Source organism: Mesocricetus auratus, unplaced genomic scaffold (assembly GCF_017639785.1).
Source record: "Mesocricetus auratus isolate SY011 unplaced genomic scaffold, BCM_Maur_2.0 contig_3586_pilon_obj, whole genome shotgun sequence".
Taxonomy (NCBI): domain Eukaryota; kingdom Metazoa; phylum Chordata; class Mammalia; order Rodentia; family Cricetidae; genus Mesocricetus; species Mesocricetus auratus.
The window spans coordinates 75,722-93,364 of record NW_024435066.1 but is presented as its reverse complement, the minus strand read 5'-3'; the positions used below and the strand labels follow the sequence as shown (position 1 = coordinate 93,364).

The following is a 17,643-nucleotide window of genomic DNA, read 5'->3' as shown; positions in this document are numbered from 1 at the left end:
AAACTTCACCCATATACCTACAAATTTAGAAGGCCACAAATGTGTGTATAAGCCAATAAAAGTAGACAAGATCTTAAAAGACACTTCATCACAGAAGATTTACATGTGAGAAATATTCATATCTGCAGATAATTCAACATTGTTGCCCATTTTGAAAATGTCGTTTAAACCACAATGGAACCCTGCTGCAAACCCAACAAGCACTGAAGTTATGGAAAACTAATGGCAGCTTATTATGAAGTTATACATCAACTAACCTTAGGATTTAGTAACCCCTCCCAATGAAACTAGAGAAATGAAAACTGACACAGAAAATCCATACATCTCATGAAAGTTTTATTCACTAAGTGTTAAATGCTGGAAACACCTCAGTTTCATTTCAGGGGTGAATGAATAAACAACCCTTCATACATTTAATGGAAAACTCAGTAGCAGTAAGATTGAATGCATTGATATACAAAATTTTATGAATCACAAATGTATCAGGTATCATTATCAGTGAAATAAACCAATCTCAAAATACTACCAACTGTATGATTCTATTTCCATGTCCTATTGGTAAAGATAAGTTACAGGAACTTTTCTTACACTCAAGTTCTTCAGCAGGTTACATACATTCTGATATGTGCCATATATAAACAGCAAATTGTTCATCCACACTTCAACAATTTCTGTCCTGAAAGAGACACTTATGCAAGATGGAGGAGACCCAACTTGGGAAGCTTCACAGTGTTTGTGATTTATATTTTTAAAGTTAGATTGTATGGCACTCTGGGGCTGTGACAGCATTTATTTTCAATTTGATTCAAAATAGTTTTGCTTTCCCTTTTAATTTATTATTTTAAGAATACAAAACTTAATTTTTATGTATTGTGATTCTTAGAGATTGTATTCTGCTATTAACTTACAATTTAATTTCCCTGTAGATGGATTGCACACATAGCTTTATATCAGGTCTTTTATGTTTATTTAGCCTGTTAAATAGCAAGTAACATAAAGCATGTGAAGAGTGCCTTGTGTGTACTGGACATGCATGCTGTCATGAACTCTCATCTGATGAGGTGTTCTATAAATGTATGTTAGGTCAAATTGATTGATAGCAGTGCTCATGTTCTCCTTGTTGTTAATGAATTTCTTTGCTTTTCTTTCCTTCATTTCATTTTTTTTACAATAAAGGAACTCAATTTAATTTTAATTTTAAATATTCCTCATCACCAAATCTTATCCTGTGGATATATCAAGAGTTAAATGAAATTTCCTGTTCCAAATACAACATCTTGAAACCTTGTTGTACAGTAAATTCTATACCTTTGTCAAAACTACACTGAATTGCTTAATATGCTCATAGTTTTCAATAGACTAGAGTCTCATTAATCTGACAACTAATTGTTTATTTCATATTAACAAATGGAAGAAAGTGAAATTTGATTTTTACCCTACACATTTTCTATTTTTACTAATTCTTTGGGAACCTTATATGATGTACTCCAATTCTACCCATCTCCCATTCCTTTGGTTGCCACTCCTCACTCTTGTGGTGTCTTCTGACAAAGGAAAGCTAAAGGGAATAAAAATGAGATTAAAGGAAACAGTAATAAAACAAGAAGAAAACAAAAGAAATAAAAACACCACTCTCCCCATTTTTTCCCACCTCTTAGATCATCCTAGTGACATTGGGAGCTGCTGTGTATCATGCAGGTCCAGTGTTGATGGGGTGTCAAAGCCAGAGGCCTTGACCTGGCCATTGTACCACTACACAATGACCATTTGCAAGGAAAGCTGTTTGGACTTTCTCTCCTTTTTTTCTAATGACTCCCATCTCCCCATTAATCTTGAATTTGTCAGTTGCTACTCTCCTTCACATCCTCTTTTGAGTCATAGATAAACACTTTTTAAATAGAGTGTTCTGTCTGCCTGGAAAGTTGATTCTCATCCATCACCCACATGTATATTATAATATATGTGTTATTCGTAACAGATGTTATCCCAAGTATACCTCATTGTTCAGCAGTTTACTTTGATGGCAACATGGTTACTAAAGCATTTTATAGAACTCATACTTTTCCTTTCTCATCACTCTGTAACTCTGCCATACTTCACATCCCTGGTTTTTAACTAGAAATAAGAGAGACAGAAACCTAGTGGTAAAATTCAGCAAAAGCTAAGAGACTTGAGAGATTTAACAAAATCACTCTCATGGAGAAATAAGAACTGTTCAAGTTTTTCAAGTTTCCTCATATTGGAGAAGTATGCCTTTGTCTAAGACAGCCTAGGGGCAGGTTCCCCTGGGGTCATGGCCACAGCCTTGGCAGGTCAGGTGTCTCCAGTGTGACCAAAAAAATGGCAACATGGATAAATTTTGGATCTGTTCTAATTTTGGATGCTCATTGGCTATAGGTACTGAGTTACTTCAATTAAAAAGATTCTAATAGAAATTAAACCTCAATTTAAAAAAAGTAAAAAGGATAGTTTACCAATCTTTAAGTGATTTTTCAAAAGTTGTTAAAAATATTCAATGGTTATGTCTTTTTTTTAACATCTGTCAGTTATAGTTATCCTCTGGGACAGAAAATCTTTACAACTGACAGAGGGCCTTTATGATCAACAATTAGCAAGGACATGTTAACAGGAATGGTAAACAGTTGGGGCTTTAACACTCCTGATTTAAGGAGTTAAATCTTCCTTTACCATTAGAAGTTCCCTCTCTCTGTATATATTTAGGGCTCAAGTTTTTAAACTTTTATTAATTTTATTTTGTGGTTCCTCAAAACATGTTACTTATACCAAGCAACAAGTTGGTTGTTTCAGAACAGTGAATTGTGTAAAACTGCTTTCCTCAATTTTCAGGGAGATTTGATAATCAGTTTACAGCTCATAGGCTGTTCCAGTTTGAGCTAATATATCTTTTATATTCTCCAAAATAGTAAAAAAAAACAGTCCTGTAAAAAAGGCTGTGCTATATTTTACTAATGTTTATTCTAGTAAAAAAGAAAACCACTTATGGTATAGATGATAAAAAATATGTGGAGCAAAAAATTCTGGCTTCAGCTCAGATAGTCGAGTTACAATCTGTTACAATGGTTTTTATAATTCTAGTAAATGATTCATTTAATTGTATACTGACAATCATTATGTTTTTAAAGTTCTTTAAATAAAAATGACAGTTCAATACATTAAAACTAACAATGATCAAGTTAAAATATTATTAAGTGAATTCAAAATACAATTGCCATGTTTTGTGGGTAACATAAGAGCTCATTCAAACCTTCCCAGCTGACTGGCTAGGGGAAATGATTCAACAAGCAGATTAACAAAGTTGCTCACTTTGACTCTGGTGGAGAGAGCTCTACAGTCTCATTGATTTTCATTGTCAAAATAACAAAAGTCCAGGAAAGCAATTTGGTTTAACTAGAGAGATTGCTTGTCAAAATTATCAAACAATGAGGTGTGTCCACAATATTTGACTGTACCTAATTTAAAAGTGAATCTTAGAGGCCTACTTCCTAATCATTTATGGCAATAAATGTATGCATTCATGTTACAGAATTTGACAAGTTAAAATATGTATACATGGCTGTTTATAGGTATTCAGGTTTTTTGATGGCCACCACACAAACAAAAAAAGTCACTGAGCATGTAATGACTCTGTGTTTGGAATGTTCTGCTTGCATGGGAGTTCCAGAGTTTATAGGGAACAGACAATGGATCTGGATATTCTAATAAGGCATTCAGCTATTTGCTTACATGGGAGTTCCAAAGGCTATAAAAAAACAGACAATAGGTCTAATAAGACATTCAGCTATTTTGTGCTCAATAAAAAGTTAATCACAACAGGTATTTCTTATAATCCTAAAGAAATTGTAGAGCATACTCATAGCTCCTTAAAAATGCAACTTCCATAAAACAGAAATGGGGAAATAATAGTAATGTCACTAATCCCCACCTGGTAAGATTTTACATGTGAAAACAGAATGACTTATTCCATTTTGCCTACAAATTGGACAGGGTTATGTGTATTAGCCACCCTTCTCCCAGATGTAGAGTTTATTCCAGGAAGGGAGCCCATAGATTATCTTATTCCTAGACATAAGAGAGCCATGTAATTATTCCCTCTGTTAATAGGACTTGGAGTATTGGGCCTTAGCCACTGGCTCCACAGGCATGGGAGTAGCTATTCACACATACTCCACAATGAACCTTAGTCACATGCCACTTGCAAAAATGGCTATAAAATCACCTTTGTCTCCACATGATGCATTAAATCATGCACTCTTCATTTTAAATTTTTAAAATGTGGATGCCAATAAACAATCTGTTACAGACAGATTCTAGAATGATGGAACTCAAGTGACTTTTTCTCTGGTCAGATAAACACATCCTTACACTAGACAGTGAAAAAGACCCAATTTGGGGTGTAGGCAATGTTTGTGTTTTCTTACAGGAAAAGAACAAAGCTCAGTGGCTACCAAAACATTTGGTAAAATACATGGAGCAAAGAAAAACTGGACCCAAAACTATGGAAGCCTATACAAGCGAATTCCAGTGGAATATGTTGAATCAGGGTTCTTGACTACACAGCCCCCTCCCCTTCCCAGTTTCCAAATTCCCAAAGCCCATCCTCACCTTTTCAACCTCACTCTCTTCCCTGATATTAACTACTCCACTTATCTGATCCCTGAGAACAGTGGGCCTGTCAAGATGGCCTTCAACCTACATTTATTCACCCCACCTAAATTCTGCCCCTATGTTTTATGGCTTAGACACAGGAATTAGGCAGCTGCAAAATTGGTTTTCAGCCTCACCCTTGCTTACCACCCTACTCCCTTCCATTTTAGGATGCCTTGCTGGCTTTTTAATGGTACTCACATTTGGCCCTTAGGCCATCAAGAGGTTAACTGACTTTATCCACCAACAGATTGACCACCTGACAACAAAACCTACCCAAACTCATTACCACAGGCTTGACCTCGAGGATCGTGGTAATGCCTTTAGAAGGTGACAACCCACAATCAAGCAGGCCACTTCCAAGAAAGACCTCCTTCTGGGCATGAGTGTCCATGAGACTAGAGATTCAACAACATGGATGAATGGAATGAGAGAGAGAGAGAGAGAGAGAGAGAGAGAGAGAGAGAGAGAGAGAGAGATTTAGAGAAAGCACAACACTACATAAAACCTGGCACACAGTAGAATCAGTCTGGTAAAGATATTTATACCACTAATTACCTACCTTTAATAAATGTGAGAGCATAAATAACAGAATTAAGTACACAGTTCCAATATTAGGAATATAAAAGCAAATGTAACACAGACTCAGTAGATGCCAAATAATAACAATCAAAGTTAAAATATAAAATGCTGAAAAAATCTTGATGAAATCAGCAATGCTTTTCATGATCAAAGTTCTACAGAAAATAAGACTACAGGGAATATCTCTCTATAATTAAAAGATAGACTTTTGTGGATTCTTTATTTGGTTTTATTTTTTGGCCTTTATTTGGATAGGGTTTCTCATAATGTATCCCTAGCTATGCTGGAACTCACTCTCTAGGCCAGGGTGGCATCAAACTCATTAGGACCTGCCAGCTTGTATCTCTAGAGTGCTGGGTTAAACTACACAAAGCTATCAAATAAGACTAGACTCAAGAACCCATGAGCTCATAAACTCATAAACTCACTAATTCATGAATGACAAAATGACTGAACTTTCAAAGGAAAGAAAAAATGAATTCAGAAACTCACAAAAAATGAATGAACAAACAAAAGGTTTCACTTTAACCAATGAACTCTGAAGATGCTATTTTGGTAAACTCTTCTGACATATAAGTCTTAATGAATTATTCATGAGGAAATAAGATGGTTCCCAAGAGAACCAGCATGCTATACAACTTCAGATTTTTTTCAAATGTCATTAGTTAATCAAAAAACAGACAAACTTAGAATGATTCATAGATGACTACTAACCAGAGACATAGGGCTAATGCTTTCACTTGCATCTGTCCTGTCATTTGGAGTGAGAAATCCATAACAAAACCAAAAAAAGTATATGCTGGTGCAGCCATACTTATGTCCAGAGGTAGCCCAGGTTACAGGAATGTTTCTTTCTTTTTCTTTTTAATAGATGGTGTAACCCTGAAAGTCAATTTGTTTTGGCAGGTAGAGTCAAAGAGCCTACAGATAGACTGAAGTGTAGAGGAAGAGTTATCAGTTTTAGAGAACAGCATGAGGTGGATGCTGGAAAGTTATCTCAGCAGTAAAACCACTTGATATTTTTTCCAGAGGATCTGTGTTTGCTACCCAAGATGCACACAGTGCCTAACAGCTACCTGTAATCCAATTTCAGGGTATTCATTGCTGTCTTCTGGACTCCAACCATACCCGGCAAGCAAGTGGTGCACCCATCTATACAAACAAACAGAACACACATAGACATAATATAAAAACATACAATTGAGAGTAGGGGGGAAGGAGATAGAGAGACTGAGAGAAACAGACAGAGAAATACACACAGATGGGTACAGTTCCAAGTTCGCACTAAGGAACCCAAAGAATTCCCTAGGCAGAAAATTCAGGATTCCTCTTTGCTCAATAAAAGCCACAAAAGATCAGAATCATGCAGCAATCACATACCACAGAAATGCTCTCATTTACATAGAATCTTTTAATGAGAAACAATGAAAGGATGTCCTTCTGTATATATGTTTCTTTTATTGGTTAATGAATAAAACTCTGTTTGGCCAATGAGGCAGGAGATGAAGAGAAATCTAGAAAAGGTAGACAGAAAGAGCACACCAGAGAGAGATGACATGTAGTGTCCAAAGGAGGAAGAGGTCTGGACCTAACTCAAGTAAGATAAGACCATGAGGAAATATTTAGGTTAATAGAAATGAGTTAATAATTAAGATATAGCTAACCAATAAGAAGCCCTAGTAATTGGCTAACAGTTTTATAATTAATATAAATTTTTGTGTGTTCATTTGGGGCTAGAAGCAGCAATGGAACTTGGTGAGCGAGAAAAAAAATGTCAGCAACAAAATGATTTAATTTTAGTGTAATTAAGTTAAAACCCTTCTGCCTATTAATACAGAAAAGAGGTGATGATGGGGGATATCCTTCTGTATATATGCTTCTCTTATTGGTTGATGAATAAAACACTGTTTGGCTAGTGTCCAGGTAGGAAGGATAGGCAAGGCTACCAGACTAGGAGTCAAGGAGAATTCTGGGACAGTTAGGCAGAGAGTGTACACACCTATAGCCTGCCAAAGACTAACAGGTCTGGGAAATCTCTGGTAAGCCAAGACCATGTGGAAATACTTAGATTAATAGAAATAGGTTAATAATTAAGAATGGGCTAGCCAATTAGAAGCCCTAGTCATCAATCAATAGTTTATGGTTAATATAACATCACAATGTATGTATTTGGGGTTGAGACATCTATGGTACCAGGCTAGTGGGGAAGAAAATTCTGCAACCCAATAGTATGGAAAGTTGCTCACCATTTCATAAAGAGGACTTATTCCAATTGGAACCCAGAGAACAGGAACTGATAAACAAGTTTATTTTCTCAAAGTTTTCTCTTCTAGCCTTAAAGGGCAGTGAAACATGCTGTAGTTTGAAGAGTTATTCTACAAATCACAAAGTCTCAAAGATATAGAAGTGGCAGAATATACTAAATAAAAGGATATTGTGGGGTCCTGAGTATTTTTGTAAAATAACATTTTATGCATACAGTTGTATTTCTTAAAAAAATGTATATAGACCCTTACCCTTATTTACAAAATAATACACGTTTAGCCACTGTTATTTTCAGAAGAACATATGTAAAACTTAGTCTTAACTTTTTGTTTGTTTATTTTTGTATGCTGTTTTGCTTTTTTAAGACAAGGGTTTTTGGTAGCCTTAGCTAACCTAGAACTCTCTCTGTAGATCATGTTGGCCTCAAATTCAGAGATCTACTTGCCACTGCCTGTCAAGTGCTGGGATTAAAGGCATGCACCACTATGTCAAGGCTATATTTTTATGTTAATGTTTTAAACATTTCTGATCTTATCTGCCAAGTTGCTCATATTTTTTATGTGTCATGAATGTTCTCTTGGTTTGATAAAGGTTGGTTTTACAGTCTGCATCCAGAAGGAAATCAACACTACAATATTGGCAATAACATGTTCACCTAGGTAACCAATGACTGAAATTTGTATTTTAGAACTGAATGTTTCTTCCAGTTTGTATTTAGTTAGCAGATATTATTTACACCAGGATGTTTGATACCCTGATATCTGCCTGCCTCTGCCTTCCTCGCTGAGTTCTCAGATTATTATTGCACACCACTATGTCAAGTAGTTCCTTCTTGGTATTCTACAATCACAAACAATTAAGTTCCTATTAACTCATCATAAAATATGCCACTCATTTATGTCATTCAGTATAATTATTGAATTTCTACCATGACAGGGCTTGTAGAGTAAGAACTTTTAGCTGCACATTTGGCAAGCAGTTTCCCATTGGACTAGACAGAAGACACTGGCTTGAGTTGTCCAATGATATTCAGTGACCTGGTTTCCCTACCATTATCATAGATCTGAAAGACTTTGGTCTTTTGCTGGATAGAGGGGTGAACTTGAAGCTCACAGAAGAACAATTGTGCCTTTACTTTATGACTAAGTTTGGATTTCTTTTTGAGAGAAGAAATGTGCTTGAGGTGAAGGCAGCTCATGTACTCTGTTCTATCGTACAATGTTATACTGAGGACTTTTGTTGATACATGCTAATATAAAGGCATAGAAATAATAAAAAAAGAGGTAAGTCTTATTATGTGAAGATAATTTGTAAAATCCAAGGACATAAAAGAAAAAGCCATTACCAACAAAAATTTAAGCAGATTAACCATTAATTATTATGACTATTAGGAAAAAGTCAAAACAAAATAATACACTAATGACTTCTGAACAAAAAGACAGCATTATTTTCATTTTAAACTTTTATTTTTGGTCCACGCTATGGTGGAGCATGCCTTTGAGCCAAGCACTTGGAAAGCAGAGGCACGTGTATCTTGGTGAGTTCTAGACCAACCTGGTCTAAAAAGCAAGTTTCAGGACAGGCTCCAAAGCTGCACAGAGAAACCCTGCCTTGAAAAAAACAAAAATAAACAAACAAATAATTAATAATTTTTGCTATTACTCAGAGTGTGTATGTAGTCCTTTATTTTTTCAGATATGTAAAAGCATGTATGTCTCTGAGATGTGAGCAAAGTAAAACTGTCTAGAGGGATAAAAAGTAATGACAGGAGAGATGAGAAAAGAGGATAATAGCATTGTGTATGTGTGTGTACATAAATATTATATTTACCTAAGGCCCCATTTTTCAAGAAAGACTCATGTAAATATAATGCAATATGGAGCAAGGACTGAAGCAAATGGAAACAACAAATACCAGTAGCCATTCCCAAAACTGAAAAAAATGAGAAGGTATGTGAAAAAGTATTTCCAATTTAATTACATGTTATCAAAGAAATTCAAGGTTATGAGGATTCTTGGCAAGTCATTCCTACCAATAACATTGCTCAATTTTTGGAAAATAGGTGCACAACAACATAAAATAATTTAGAAAACATCAAAAGATTCATAAAAGCAATAGAATTTGTATAACTTGGATGAAATGAAACCACTATCCTGTAATGATGTATTGGCAAAATTGTTAAAGCAAATAGACTGAGCAGAACATAAAACTATTCCTAGAAGCAGATACCCTGTAGGCATATCCCATCTTGTTTTGGAAAATTTAGCAATAACTTTCCTGTGGGTCATTTATGTCCAGTTTATACAGAAAACAGTCAAAAAGTCCAGGCAAGAGCAGATTCTTGTCCAAATGTATATTTTTGCCATGCTGAATAGCTAGCTCACTTGGTAGAGCATGAGACACTTAATATCAGGGTTGTGGCTTCCAACCCCACCTTGTGTGCCATTTTGTAGTTAGTGTAGCTCTCCCACCTGGTCTCTCTGCCCTTACTCCCAAATAAACACACAGAAGCTTATATTATTTTGGGGTTTTTTGTTGTTTTTTGAGACAGGGTTTCTCTGTGTAGCTTTCGAGCCTATCCTGGCACTTGCTCTGTAGTCCAGGCTGCTCTCAAACACACAGAGTTCTGCCTACCTCTGCCTCTTGAGTGCGGGGATTAAAGGCATGTGCCACAATGCCTGACAGAAGCTTATATTAGATACAGACTGTTTTGCCAATTGCTCAGGCTTCTTACTGACAAGCTCTTTCTTTATTATTAACACATTTCTATTAAACTATGTATTGCCAGAAGGCTGTGGATTACCATAAATCCAGCATATTACCCCTTCAGCAGCATGGCATCTCCTTATCAGCATCTCTCTGCCTCTACCCAGAATTCTCCTCCTTTGGTAGCCCTGCCTGTATATCCTGCCTGGCTACTGGCCAATCAGTGTATTTATTCATCAACCAATTAAAAAAACATATATACAGAAGACTGTGGGGATCACAGACCCTGGCCGGAAACCCACCCCTCCATCAGCCTGGGAGCAGGCAGCTGCAAGATAATGTTTACTGAAAACATGTTTACTGAAAACAATTCAGTGCCATAAAGCTCTTGATAGGGCTCCGATAACGGCTTGCTCACTGAAACACCATGACTTTGATCCCCTGACGACTAGCTGCTTCTTCCTGCTCCCTGCTGTTTCTCCCCGATTCTGGTGCCAGAGATTTAACCACCAGCAAGGAGGGTGAGATGTCTGTGAGAGCTGTGAGAGGTGTGTGAGAGCTCGGTTGGAGAATTGTGTATGTATGGATGGCAGAAGTCTTTAAAAAGGGAAGCGTTTTTTCTTGGGGAGTTCTCCTAAGCCGACTTGGGGAGCATAAAATTTTCTTAATGCAACCTGTGTCATCAATCCTCACCACATTCTCGGATACAGGCTGCTCAGCAGGTGCGACAGAAGACAATTTCCCATTATAAAAAAGTGAATATCACTCTCTGAGCAACTATAACTGACAATTCAGTTGTTAACATTTATCATAGTGTCTAGGGTTTTATTCATTGAATCATTCATTCATTTTTTAAACAATGTATAACAAAATAAAATATACAAAAATAAACAGAAACTATCACAACAGAGTTGGACAAGACAAACCCACTCTAGGAAAAATGTCCAAGAGAAGGCATAAGAATTGGAGATCCACTCGATCACATACTCAGCAATCCCAGTAAAACACTAAACTGGAACCCATAATACATACTGCAAAGATCTGATGTAGACTCATGCAGGCCCTGCCCATAATGCTTCAGTCTCTGTGAGTTCACAAGAGTTTTGCTCTTCTTCAATTAGAGGGCCTTGTTTTCTTGGAGTACTCCATCCCCTCAAGCTCTTACACAATTTTCCATTGCTTTTTTATGGAGATCCCTAACACTCTAAGGCATGGATCTCTTGTAAACATCCCCTTTAGTGATGGTGGATATACTTCCGTATGTTGTGAATATATGTATCTCCTATTGGTTGATGAATAAATGCTTATTGGCTAGTAACCTGGCAGAAAGCATAGGTGGGGCTACCCAACTAGCAGAATGATGGGAAGAGAAGTTCAGAGAGTGAGGAGAGAGAGATATGCCATGTAGCTGCCAAGAAATCAAGCAGCTCCAACATTCTCTGGTAAGCCAAGAGAATATACAGATTAATAGAATTGCATTAATAATTAAGAGATAGCTAGCCAATAAGAAGCCTGAGTGATAGGTCAAACAGTTTAAATTAATATAATCATCTGTGTGTTTATGTCAGACTGAAGGTAGAACTGGAATGGACAGAAACTGCATCTACACCTTAGTGTGAAGTGTTCCAAAGTCTCTCAATCTCTGTGCAATGACTGGCTGTGGGTCACTGTTTTTGTTCCCATCTGCTGCAGGAGAAAGTTCCTCTGACAATGGCTGAACAAGGCATTGATCCTTGAGTATATAAAAACATCATTAGGAATATTTGATTAATATGTATTTTTCAGACCACCATTACTTCCTTTTCGAGTATGTCCCTGGGGAAAATATGATCAAAATAAATTTAAATTAAAATATTTTGAATAGTATGTAACATAATAAAAAAGAAAACCTCTCTGTGTATCTGTGTAATCTCAACCTGTTGCTATACAACAAAGCAATATTTATATTGTACTACATACCACTGTTACCTTGGGTCAGAATACCTGGAAAAACTGTCCATATACTGCAAGTGGAACCATAGCTGTTAACCTGAAAATGGTTCGTTCAGGCAAGGAAACTCACAGAGGGTGGTAAAATATCTCACGTAACTGAAGGACTTATAGTAATAGAGGTCACCCCATTAGATGTGGAACCATTTATATCTCAGGCCTACAAAATCCCTGGTTAATTAATGCTTCTGTCTCCCTGACAAGTAATGTGGTTGGCAAACAACTAATTTCTCCAGTAGCTTGTCTGATGTGAGACTTTAGCTTGGTCTAGTACAGGAGCTGTGTAGTCAGAAATAGCCATACACAGCTGGTCTATGAGCTGCATATTTGAGGGTAGGTCTATGGGTGTGTCCTACATACATTCACAATGAGTACTTGGTTACACCTATGGGCCCACTATGGTGTATTCAACATGGTTCCTGGATAAGTGGTTTGAGCCTGACACAGTAGGTCACATGTGTGCTGCAACACAGTTGTCAGGCTCAAAAATAAATGCATAATTTAAGCTGAGATACAGCCACAGGGCCACCACAGTATAAGCTGCATTAAAAGCATGATCCTCATACATTGCATGCACCACGAGTGCTTGGAATCATGTCAGCCTCCCACAGTACATGCACAATGAGTGTTGGGTCAGAACCACTATTTCAAAACTACTTTATTCCACAGCAGTCACAGGATATTGAAACACGAAAAGTAAAAACTCTTACTTCAAAGTAAAATAGCTGCAAATATGCTTATTTATTTACAAATTGATATATCATCAAGAAGTAAGAAATATTTATGCTAGCTAGATAAGAGAAAATCATGAACTGAAAAACTTGATCTTGCTCTGTGGCTGAGACTAAAATGAATTCCTTATGTTTTAAATTTTCTGAGTCTTGTATGAGGTAATTATTATTTTTAAAATGCCCCCTTTCCTCAGTGTTTCACTTTCATGTTTGGGATGCAAAAATCCGTATGGTTTTCCATTCATAAATAAACATTCATTTAATTACTTGTGTCCTCCATATATTAGTACCTGTAAACTTACTTTATAGAAACCCATTTGTCCATGGAATCACATTCAAAAGTCATTAATATGCGGCTTATGATTCACGCAAAGCTTCACTCTAGAACTACAAGATACAACAAAGTTTTTAATCTCCAGTATCTCACAGCGATGAAGTCACTTAAATACGAATACATAAATATTTTAAATGTTTGAATGTGTCACAAAGAATGCTCCCATATATGATCATGAACTAGTAGTGTCTTAGGGAAGATAAAAGCTTCTTAAACTTATATGGAATGTAAAGGCACCAGGACAATTCCTGGGTCACTGAAATAATTGAACTCATTAAAATATATTCAGGTATATTACCACAAAAGTGTTTAAAAGTCATTTTTATGTGTATTTGTTTCAGCAAACCATGTTTGTTCAAACACCAAACATCTTCTATTATGTGAGGAATGCTCTCAGTCTTCCACTCACTGTGTTTCCAGTCCATTCTCTTATTAGGTCAATAAAACCTGCAAGGACTCGCTGATCACTTGGAATTTATAAAAAGGACTGTGAACACCTCCAAAACTTTTCCTCTGACCAAATTCCCATATAATCTGTGATAGGAGGACTATTGCTGCATTTTAACAAAATTCTTAAGAAAATGAATTTCACAAACCCTTTTACCTTAGGGACTATCCTTGTCTTCTGTTATGGATACAGGAATAGCAATTTCTTCTGAGAGTCTTTAGAATAAAAACATGCAATATTGGGTGGCATTGGTCCTTTGAGCAACTCTGTTGAAAGATATGTTACCTGTATATTAAATAATAGCTTTATGTTTATGTAATTCACATTTACCCAGGTTGTTAAGATTTTTGTTGCTGCTTTTGTGAGTTACAAATTATCTCAAATCATAAAACATTCAGTGAAGACTCACTTATAATTATATTTAAAAATAAAAATAAAAACAATTAATAGCTTGGGAGATGGCTCAGTCAATAGGAGTGCTTGTTGCTTACACACAAAAACTTGAGTATGAATCCTCAGCATCCACATAAAAAGCTGGGCATGGACATATGCACTTGTTTTTTATTGTTAGTTTGTTTTGTTTGTTTTTCAGATAAGAGTGAAAGTTTTACATTTTATTGCATTGGTGTTTTATGGGCATAAATATCTATGTGAGCTTGTCACACTTGTAGTTACAGACAGTTGTTAACTGCCATGTAGGTGCTAGGAATTGAGTCTGGATCCAATGGAAGAGCAGTCAGTACTCTTAAACACTGAGCCATCTCTCCAGCCCCTAGACACATGCACTTGTAACCTCAGTACTGTGGATGGAAGAGAGAGGGTATCATTGGGGATTGTTGGCTGCCAGACCAGCTCTGGGTTCAGTGAGATATGCAAGTTAGAGAATAATACACGACACCTCATGCCTTCATGACTTCACACAGACTTATGCAAAACATAACACACACACACACACACACACACACACAAATAGCAGAAATGGAGGTTCTTACATGCACCTTGTTCTGATTGTTGAAGTAACTGATGGCTTTGTAGTTATGTGCTCAAAGCACGTAGTGCTCCTGTTTCATTCTTCTTCCCATAACCCTACAGCACCAATGGCCCCTTTTTTGTCAAGAAACTTTTTAGGCATTTCATTGAAGCTCATGCTCTCTTGCAAGAAGTTGGTTTCATAGAACATGAAATACACTCTATCTCTAAGCATCAAGCTGTCAACAATCTCAGAAGTCATCACATGTTTGGTTCTTTGAAGGTGCTTTTTTGATTGTTTGTCCACAATATGTGATGAAACTCTCACATGACTACTTTTATACCCCATAGGCTTTTGTGTATACTGCTGAGTCTTTGTAGGACACTGGAGAGCAACATTGACTCCTCAGCTTTATTCCATCTGAACTACACTTAGATCTCCAACTGTCAGGGCTTCTAGTTGGTGAGCTCTGCACCAACCACTATGTATTTCTACCTAGGGTTTCACCACAGTTGTGGAACTCATTGGAGTGTGGCATGGTGGGATATTAAGCTGCTACACAGATGCAAATCTATGAAGTCATTCTGAAGTGATCTTCAGCAAAGCCTGGCAGAGTTTTAACTTTGCCATTTTACTCACAATTTTCCCAGGAGACAACTCACCCAAAACACATTACTGAACAGGATTAAAGACCTGAAAACTAATACTTGTAGATATAGGTGCATGGCATGTTATGTGCACTGTAATTGTATGTGTGTGATTTCAGGTGCATGCATACCAGTGTGCTGTTGTGGTGATTGGAATACAGACTTGGGAGTTTACACTCAGCTTCAACCTTAGTTTTCTGGCTGGGTCTCTGGTCCATGATTGCACACCCCAGTCCAGCTCTCCATTAAAAATCAGAGATTCTCTCCCTCCACTTCCAATATTACTGTAATCTCCCCAGGATTATAGATGCACACAAAACTATCTGGTGCCATGTGGATTCTGGGCATCCAAACTTCCATTCTCACATAGGCACAGCTAGCAATTGATCCACTGGATGAACTCCCTAGCCATGGATTATTTACAGCATCTCTCACTGTATCAGAGGCATGAAGTCATTTCAATATTGTATGCTCTACAAATAATTATTAAACTTTGATTGACAAAGAAATAAAGCAACTGAAATTGTTTTACACAAAGGAAAGCATGGTGTCACTTTCTGAACTTTATATATTCTCTATATACACAGTGTATTTAAAATCCAGACACACTTATTGGAGTGAAATCTTTCATGTAATTCTACTACTTACTACAGAAGAGAACAGCAAAATATGTTATAAGCAAATGTAGAAAATATGATCATTAAATCCAAAGACTAATTTTTTGTTACTACATATACGTTAACATCTATTCTGGATAGCCTTTAAAGTGAATATTGACTTAGAGACAATAAGTACATGGAGAACTCTTAATTTCCACTTCCTTGTATGTTTCAAATACAGAGACAAGTTCATGAAAAGTTACTACTTACAATAAATTATTGTGCAAAACACCTATGATCTTGGGCAGTATCAGAGAAACTGGCATCTATATCAGAATCAATATCACAAACTGAAATGGTAAAGTGATAGCAGTGTTACTGTTGATGGTTTATCTCTGAACTAGTGGTGGTAGGAGACCTGTGAGTGTACCCATCCTGTATAGTAGTGAAAAGAGCTTCTCCAAGGATTGAGTTGAAATTGTTCTATTGAGGATGAAAATTCCATGTATAAGAAGGTAGAAATTTGTAGGTAATTGGATGGAGCTAGAAACAATGATCCTGACTGTAGTACCTACAATACTGGAAATAGACATATCCAAGGTATCTTGTGTGACTCTGGTTAGACAGGATGAACACAGCTGAAATATAAAATCTACAAATTATATTCATGGAGGGCAAATCTATGCTGCTTCTGAGAGAACTTTCCTGCTCTAACACCATGAAACAAAATGGCACTGATTAAGGGCATTGTTACTACCCAAGGAAAAAGTCATTATGAGGCATGCATGAACATTCCAAAATTATTGAACCAGTTACAAATTAAGGGAATAATTATCTCAAATAGATAAACATAGCAAAATATCAAGTAAAGATGGTATGATGTATTCTCCTGTATTATACAAGCAGCAGACTTAAAATTCTGCTGAGTTTTGGCAATGGGTGATTTGCAGTAACACAGCATCATATAGAAAACAGCATAATTAAACATGAAAAAACTAAAATCAGGAAACATTTGTGACAAACATATTTTAAATTTAAAGGTGAAAACAGCATATTCTCATTTGTGTATACTGGCATTGTAGAATATCCTCCTCACCCAATTTGAAGTAAAATACTCAAATGCAATATTTATAACTAATGATTAAAGATGAATTTTTATTAGGAATAAGAAATAAAATATACCTCAATTTCCAAATTTATAAATCTGATAAAATTCCAACATTCTAGAAAAGTAATACTTATATATGGCTGTTTTTTAAAATTCATTATTTGTCCACATTTCTGGCTAAAATTACTTTAATCTTTTCCATAAAGCAATGGTAGTATTTTGATATAACTTACCATTTTTTAAAAAGTAATACTTATATATGGCTGTTTTTAAAATTCATTATTTGTCTACATTTCTGGCTAAAATTACTTTAATCTTTTCCATAAAGCAATGGTAGTATTTTGATATAACTTACCATTTTTTTAGGGTTAGGGCAGAAACCAGGAGACAGTAACAAAAACAGAGACCATGGAAGAATGCTTCTTACTAGTGTGAACTTGATGGCTTTTTCAACTGCTTGAGATTGGCAGCACCTTAGTTATCTGGGCTCTCAAACATCAATCATCAGTGAAAATAAATGTCCTCCAGACATGTCTTCAGGCCTGTGAAGGGGAGGCATTTCCCTAGTTAAAGTTACCTCTGAACCAGACATGTCTTTA

At 36.3% G+C, this 17,643-nt stretch overlaps 1 long non-coding RNA gene across 1 annotated transcript; it reads right to left on the bottom strand.

Moving 5' to 3' along the window:
• Positions 1 to 315: 315 nt before the first annotated feature.
• On the bottom strand, positions 316 to 17,610 carry LOC121138687. Its single transcript, XR_005875568.1, has 3 exons — positions 17,400 to 17,610; positions 13,877 to 13,986; positions 316 to 1,558 (listed from the first exon to the last, which is right to left on the bottom strand). It is a non-coding gene; the product is annotated as an uncharacterized LOC121138687 (long non-coding RNA).
• Positions 17,611 to 17,643: the final 33 nt, after the last annotated feature.